The sequence below is a fragment of the Osmerus mordax genome, chromosome 18 (genome assembly GCF_038355195.1).
Source record: "Osmerus mordax isolate fOsmMor3 chromosome 18, fOsmMor3.pri, whole genome shotgun sequence".
NCBI classification, from domain to species: domain Eukaryota; kingdom Metazoa; phylum Chordata; class Actinopteri; order Osmeriformes; family Osmeridae; genus Osmerus; species Osmerus mordax.
Window position 1 is genome coordinate 12,436,756 of NC_090067.1, and position 7,917 is coordinate 12,444,672.

Genomic DNA, 7,917 nt, shown 5'->3' on the forward strand with positions numbered 1-7,917 from the left:
CAAGCCCGGGAGCGGCTGGTCACTGTGGCACTGACCTGACAGGCAGGAGACACAGAGGGTCAATGTGCTTCTAGAACGTTGAGGAGAGAACAGCAGGTTAGGACCAAACTAAAACCCTCTACCCTGAGGGGAGTGGAGTTCCCTATGACTAGCAAGAGAGAGAGAGAGAGAGACCTTAGAAAATATGAGATTAAAGATAGGAAAGGTCAGATGGAATGACGGACCCAGGGGACAATTGAGGTAGAGAGATAGAGAACTCGGAGAGATAGAACAGGAAGGGAGAAACAGAAAGAGAGACAGAGAGAAAGAGAGAAAGAGAGAGAGAGAGACAGAGATACAGAGAGAGAGAGAGAGAGAGAGAGAGAGAGAGAGAGAGAGAGAGAGAGAGAGAGAGAGAGACAGAAAGGCATTTCAAAAAGCCACACTGTGACCTGTCCTAGTGGGTGCGTCTCAAGGACAAACTTGTCATCCCCAACCCTATCTGTTCCCAGATGTCTTATCTACAGCCACGGTAAACTGTTGTCAAAAAAAATGATATTCATTGCTTTTCAAGCCTGTGATCAGTTAAATAAGTCCTGCTTGGGGTATGCCTCTTGTCCACTCTGCAGTACACTGGCTCAATGTGTTGAGAACAGCTTTTATCAATCACAGCATCGTAAAAACAAGCCCCTTTTATTTGTCTTTAAGTCCTGATATACTGCAAATACAGACCAGCCGTTGAGGATTTATAGGCGAAACGCCTCAGAAATGGAAACAGAAAACAAAATAGGCACCGCAGTGGAACTACCTCAAACTATTAAAATACAGTAGAAACACATACAAACACTCTGACACCCTTCCTGCCAACGTTTTACTACCGTACGATACAGCGAAATACATCGTAAATGTAGCACAATAGGCCTTTCTGTGAGGCCGTAACAAGCTGAAATATTATGGGATGTTTTTAAGCACGGGCAGTAATGCATGCTTAAGGCTTATCTTGATGGGAGAGCTGAGTACAGTCGTAATGTTTGGTCAAACTACCGATACAGACTTTTTTTTTAAGTGCTTGTTTATCTCTGGAGTCAGTTAAATCTCTTAAAACCTCTTAAAATCATAAAAGTGTATCAACTTTGTATGTTAGAACAATCTGTCAAGTTTATACAGAGGATCATATCAAATGTAAAAGGCTCTCACTCAGAATTATGGGTTATGACGGATTGTAAAATGCACTCATTTTTTTAACACTATGGCAACCAAAAATAATACCAAAAAATAAAAACACATTAATCATTACCTTCAACAGCTCTATAGTTATACTATAACATATGTGTACTCAGACACACACACATATTGCCCTACCAGAACCCAGGGATGTGAGGGTCTAGTCAGGGCTGTGAGGGTCTAGCCCAGGGATGTGAGGGTCTAGTCCAGGGATGTGAGAGTCTAGCCCAGGGATGTGAGGGTCTAGCCCAGGGATGTGAGGGTCTAGTCAGGGCTGTGAGGATCTAGCCCAGGGATGTGAGGGTCTAGCCCAGGGATGTGAGGGTCTAGCCCAGGGATGTGAGGGTCTAGCCCAGGGATGTGATGGTCTAGTCCAGGGATGTGAGGGTCTAGCACAGGGATGTGAGGGTCTAGCCCAGGGATGTGAGGGTCTAGTCAGGGCTGTGAGGGTCTAGTCAGGGATGTGAGGGTCTAGCCCAGGGATGTGAGGGTCTAGTCCAGGGATGTGAGGGTCTAGCCCAGGTATGTGAGGGTCTAGTCCAGGGATGTGAGGGTCTAGCCCAGGGATGTGAGGGTCTAGCCCAGGGATGGGAGGGTCTCCTCTGTGTAAAACCAGTTTTGTCCAAATCGGGGGACAGTCATGAAGGAGTGGAGAGAGAGAACCTAAAAGATTGTTCTAGACCCTTTGGCCTCCGAGGAACCATATATTCACCTGGCAGCAGCAGTGCACGATGTGTGTGTGTTCATGTGAAACATATATTCACCTGGCAACAGGGGCAGGATAAAGCGTCAGTCAGCATGTGTGTTGCCGTGTGTGTGTGTGTGTCATAGAGAGAGTGTGTGTGTGTGTGTGTATGTAGTGTAGCTCAGGCACATCTAATCAAGGGCTAATAACAGCACGGTGGGAGTCGCTGGCCCTCGTAAATCAATGAGCAAAATAATTGCTAATACACTGGTTATCGATTAGCGTGCCCGCAACGCTCCTAGTCAGGGGCGACTGCAGCTAAGAGACACAGTGACAAGGGTAAAGTGTTATTTCTCTCGCGCGCACGCAGACAGACAGCTGGGCCGGAGAAATGACTGGGGGCCTCAGCAGTAATTCTTAATTGACACCTGTCAGGGTAATGGCCGCAGTCACAGCTGCAGCAGGAGAATTCCTACCCCAGTCCTGTTCATCTGTCACATTTAATACCTTTTCCGTGCACCCTCCCACACCCCCCCTCTTCTCCCTCTCTCTTTATCCCTTTCTTCTTCTTCTCTTCCTTTTCATCCACCCAGATCGGTTTTACATTTGGGATAAGAAAACTATTTTTTGTGTCTTTTCCACATTAGACAAATTCTGTAAAAAATTATAAATCACAACAGTCACATTTATATAAATGAATATCTACGATCAGAATTAAATTAAAAAAATTGTTGTTTGTGCTATGGGGCCATAAATATGTAATGTGTTTGAGATTTTCTTTTACGTGGTATGTGAAACACGTGTGTGTGACACCCAGTGAGGATCAGGCAGGATCATGGAGTCCATCATGGTGGAGTTCATTTGCTTTGACAAATCAACCGAAGCGGACGAGATTGTCTTACGTCATCCTCTCCGAAAACACCATGTGTCTGGCACCCATCACTCAGCAGCAGCACGGCTCTGGCACACACTCTCACACACACACACACACGCACACACTCTCACACACACACACGCACACACACACTCACACACACACACGCACACACACTCTCACACACACACACACACGCACACACACACACTCACACATAATCTCACACACACACACGCACACACACTCTCACACACACTCTCACACACTCACACATACTCTCTCACACACACACGCTCACACACACTCACACACACTCTCACACACACTCTCACACACACACACTCACACATACTCTCACACACACACGCACACACACGCACACACACTCTCACACACACTCTCACACACACTCTCACACACACTCTCACACACACACACGCACACACACACTCACACATACTCTCACACACACACGCACACACACTCTCACACACACTCTCACACACACTCTCACACACACTCTCACACACACACGCACACACACACTCACACACAGTTGTGTTTGACTTCAGGTTGAGAAACGCCCAGCAACGCCTCTTAACTCCAGTGTACAGACAACAGGAGATGAACACCAAGTACTGTCTTCTCATAAGAGCCAAAAACTCCCTTCTACTCTGCAGAGAAGGGGATATCAGTGGACAACACACACACACACACCCACACAGTGTGAGCTAGGATGGAGATGGCTCAGACAGGACTTCCCGGGGGGAATGTTGACCTCAGCGTGTACTCTGGACTTCCAGTCTTCCCATCTCCAGGTCATGACTCGCTCTTTCTTTCTTCTTCTCTCTCTTTCCTTCTCCCTCTCTCACGCTGATGGAAATTAGAGAAATGAAATGCCAGCCCACACAGAGCAAATACAGCTGGCCCCTCTTTGATTGGGTGACAACTACCCACAATCCTCCACTCTAACCATCTTGCAGACGTGAGTTTGACTCAATAATGTGTGTGGCGTAGAACACAAATTTGTTGTGTTACTATGACATTTCAGGCCAATGCCAAGCCTGAGGGTATCAGATACACTGTAGTACTGTAGTTGTACTGTAGAACTGTCGTTGCACTGTAGTACTGTCGTTGTGCAGAGCTATAATAGTTGGCACACACACAATGTGCGCGCGTGTGTGTGTCATTAAAAGGGAAAGGGCTGTGTCATAAGATTGTGAACATGGAAACACATGTGAGTCTGTGGCAGATCACAATGATTCTAGGTGGCTCGATTTGTAAGTGTGTGTGTTTTTGTATGTGTGCTCATGTGCGCTCGTGTGTGCACATGTGGAAATTCAAATCTCCCTGGTTGCATAAAACCTCATTAAACTCCGGGATAGTCTTACCCTGGCGTCTCCGTGGTGAATACCTTGGTATCGTCACACTCCTGGCCAGCTTAATCCCAGCATATTTCCATGGCGACCCTTTCTTTTCCACGAGAGCAGTCATCGATCTCCATTTGTCACTTAACCTCCACGTAAGAGAAGGAGACTGGAGGGTGCAGGAACGCAGTGTGCGTGTGTGTGTGTGTGTCTGTGTGTGTGTGTGTGTGCGTGTGTCTTTGATTTCCTATAGGCCCGGTGACTGTGACCCTAAATGCAAATGGTAGTATTTGCGTTGCAGAGTGGAGGGGCATGCATTACTATTGACTGTCTCAGTCAATGTCACCTGTTAATGTTACTTTGCATACCCTTCATTTGCAGATTGGATAAAGGGAAAGGGCGTGTACACACACACACACACACACACACACACGTGAAACGTCAGACATGAACAGGGCTGTTTCATGTGGTACTGTACCACACAGCAGGAGTGTGTAGGTGTTATAGAAACGTAAGACCTGAGTTATCCTCGCTACTATCCTCTTCTCTTAACACAGCACAGACCTACATGTGTTTTCCCCGGACCCCTTTTCGATTCACTAAACACAAAACGATTGCAACATATTATTTTTGATAACCGGATTTATCAGTGTCAAAGAAAGGCCTCAATAGTAACTTGATGTAGGAAAGCGAGTGTAAACACAGCGGTCCAGACACACAGGACCCCCTGAGGGATTGAGGGGGGAAGGGGGGTGAAACAACATGGACACCCAGCAAAAACACCTTGCTAGGGATGCTGGTGCACACAGCTCTCAGCTCAGCTACCTGCCTCTTTCACTGAGTTGGGCCGCAGCCAACACAGCAAACCCAGCCCCCGTCTCACGCAGAGAAGACAACATGCCGACAAACCGTTATCAGACCACAGCGATTACCGCCGATAAACGTCATTTGTGAATTGTGAAAAAATGATTATCATTTTTAAAAAGCAGGTGTTGTGTGGATAAATCAGCCCCTTCAAGGGAAGCGGCGAGATCCAGTGACTCCTGGCGTGCAAAGCTACGCGTCGGCAGCTCTGTGAAGAACAAGGCGGCCATTAAGCACCGCCAGGCCTCCAACACTTGATTAGTCAGGTAGGCAAAGTCCATTTGTCACCTGTGAGCCCTGCTCGAATTGAGTTAATGCTGCACTACACCAGAGGAGAGAGAGAGAAGGTGAGAGAGAGAAAGAGAGAGGAGGGGAGAGAGGGAGGGAAAGAAACAGAAGGGCAGACGGAGAGAGAGAGAGACAGAGAGAGAGAGAGAGAGGGGAGAGAGGGAGTAAAACAGAACGGGAGAGAGAGAGAGAGGTGTGGGTCTATATGGGGACTGGCTAATATCAAGTTGATTACATCAAGGCAGCTTGCGGACTTGACACCTAGCTGAATTTGTCAGCATTAATCGGTGGGGCCCTGTCACCAATCCGTCAGCTTCAGAGATAATTAGGGACCTCGGCTAATGATGCCGTTGAAGAAGGGAGGCTCACGCTTTTTTCTTCTTCCTTGGAGTGATAATTAAGAGACTACACTTTTACCAACGAAGAGAAAAGCCTGGGTGAGAGGAAAAAGAGCATTGATGGAGTCAAGGAAGAAGTCCTTCTCATCCTCCCTGTGTGCTTCATAAACGTCCACACTGCAAATAATATTTACATTTAGTCATTTAGCAGACGCTCTTATCCAGAGCGACTTACAGTAAGTACAGGGACATTCCCCCGAGGCAAGTAGGGTGAAGTGCCTTGCCCAAGGACACAGCGTCAGTTGGCATGACCGAGAATCGAACTGGCAACCTTCGGATTACTAGCCCGACTCCCTCACCGCTCAGCCACCTGACTCCCTAATATATGAACCCTCCCAGCCATACTAATCTTAATTAACTGCTTATTTTAAATCGATCTCAGTTTTAATTTCACTTGTTGGTCATGACATTGGGCATGTCAGACACTGTGACTGATACACAGGATGCTCGAGTTTTAACAATAACAAAATATCTATATATTTTTTTTAACAAAGGTCGAAAGGTTATGGCTTGCATTCACTGCTACTTTGAATCAAAGCCTTTATAACCCAGAGCCTAGGAAAGGACAGAGCTAGCTCGTGATGCAACTCTTGTACAGTACAACAACCCTATCTCAACTCTATCACAGCCATGTTTCCACTCTTTACACAGCTTGTAGCCTTCAGATCCCTCTAACAGACAAAGACCCTGTTACACAGGCAACAATAAAATCTCTCTAAGAGGCAGCAACACTGTTCTAAGGATACTGTTACACCGCCAAAGAGGCAACATTAAAATATCTGATTGACAAAGACACTGTCACATGGACATAAAAATCTCTGTTACAGGGACATTACAATGTATCTGAGAGACAGACACAGTTACTGGGACTCTGTTACAGGGACAACATTCAACTGTAGCTAACATTTACAACATTACTACAGAGGCGACATTAAAGAAGCCAGAGATGTTAAACCAGAAAACGACAACAAAGGCCAGCAACAGAACCCCTCGTGTTCAGACTGCAGCCGTGGTGAACACAACCGCCAGAAACTCACAGACACAGCTATGAGGTTTCACATGAAGGATACACCGAGTCGATAGCCACAACCCCGGCTACACCGCCGTAAGAAAACTAGACCTGAGGTGTTAAGGGTACCCTCCATTTTAGGAGCAGTTGAATTTCAAAACATCATTTTGTGGGTTGGTTTCCCCTCCTAATGAGGCCATGTCCCCTATCCTGGTCACCAACAATTTTCTGTGACATCATCTTCACCCAACAATGTCCTGTGCCGTCTGAAATGTTTTTCATACTTTGTTTAATGCAAGAGCAAGAAGGCACATACACACACACAGACACACACACACACACACTTCTTGTCACAGTGTTTTGATTGAGTCCACCATATGTCATACACTGGAAATAATGGAAAGATGATGCCTGCCAAGTTTGGATTGACCATTAGAGCCAGTGATGTATGTGGCTGTCACAAAACAGACAATTAAATCAATATTCAAAGGCTGGGTGGGAGAGCAAACCACTTTATGGCTTGGTTGAAAGCACGACAGCCTGGGTAAGAAAAAAAACCTTGTTAATATTTGCCCAAAGCATCCCTAGTTTTCGGGGTTATAATGGTGTGTTGCATAAGTGCACATTCCGTGTAGCCTCTACCATAGTTTATGTATCTCAAACCCTTTATTTCAGTCAGCCTACAAACTACTTTACAGTAATCCTTATCAAAAACCTTGAAAAACTATTTTACTATGTCTATAAAACTATTTTAGGACAACTTCATTCAGATTGAATTCAAGCATGTGTACACATTTTCTCGTTATGATAGACCTACTGGTTTAACAACCTGGTCAATCACTTAGTTGTGCAGACAACGAAGACATCTTAAAAGGACTTACAAATTGTTCCCTACATCTTCTAAAACATAACGTTAAAACTATTGTGACCCAAGGAAGAAAAAAAAAAAATGTAGATGACCAAAAGCTATAAAAACCTCCTTTAACAACAATGGTTTCTCTGATTTATGAATTAAAGTCGATGAGCGGTAAACAGCGGTGGCAAAAGTTTTGTGCGTTTTAGTGATTTATCTATCCTAGGGTTAGCCCAGGCCTGCTAGTTTTCGGGTACTTTCTGATCTCGACACGCCCCAGAACCCTCGCCTCCGCCTTCTTCCCATGATCCTCCCCCAGGGCATTAATCGCAAAGTATTTACCCCGCTTGAGAACTTTTCTTTCAATTTGTCT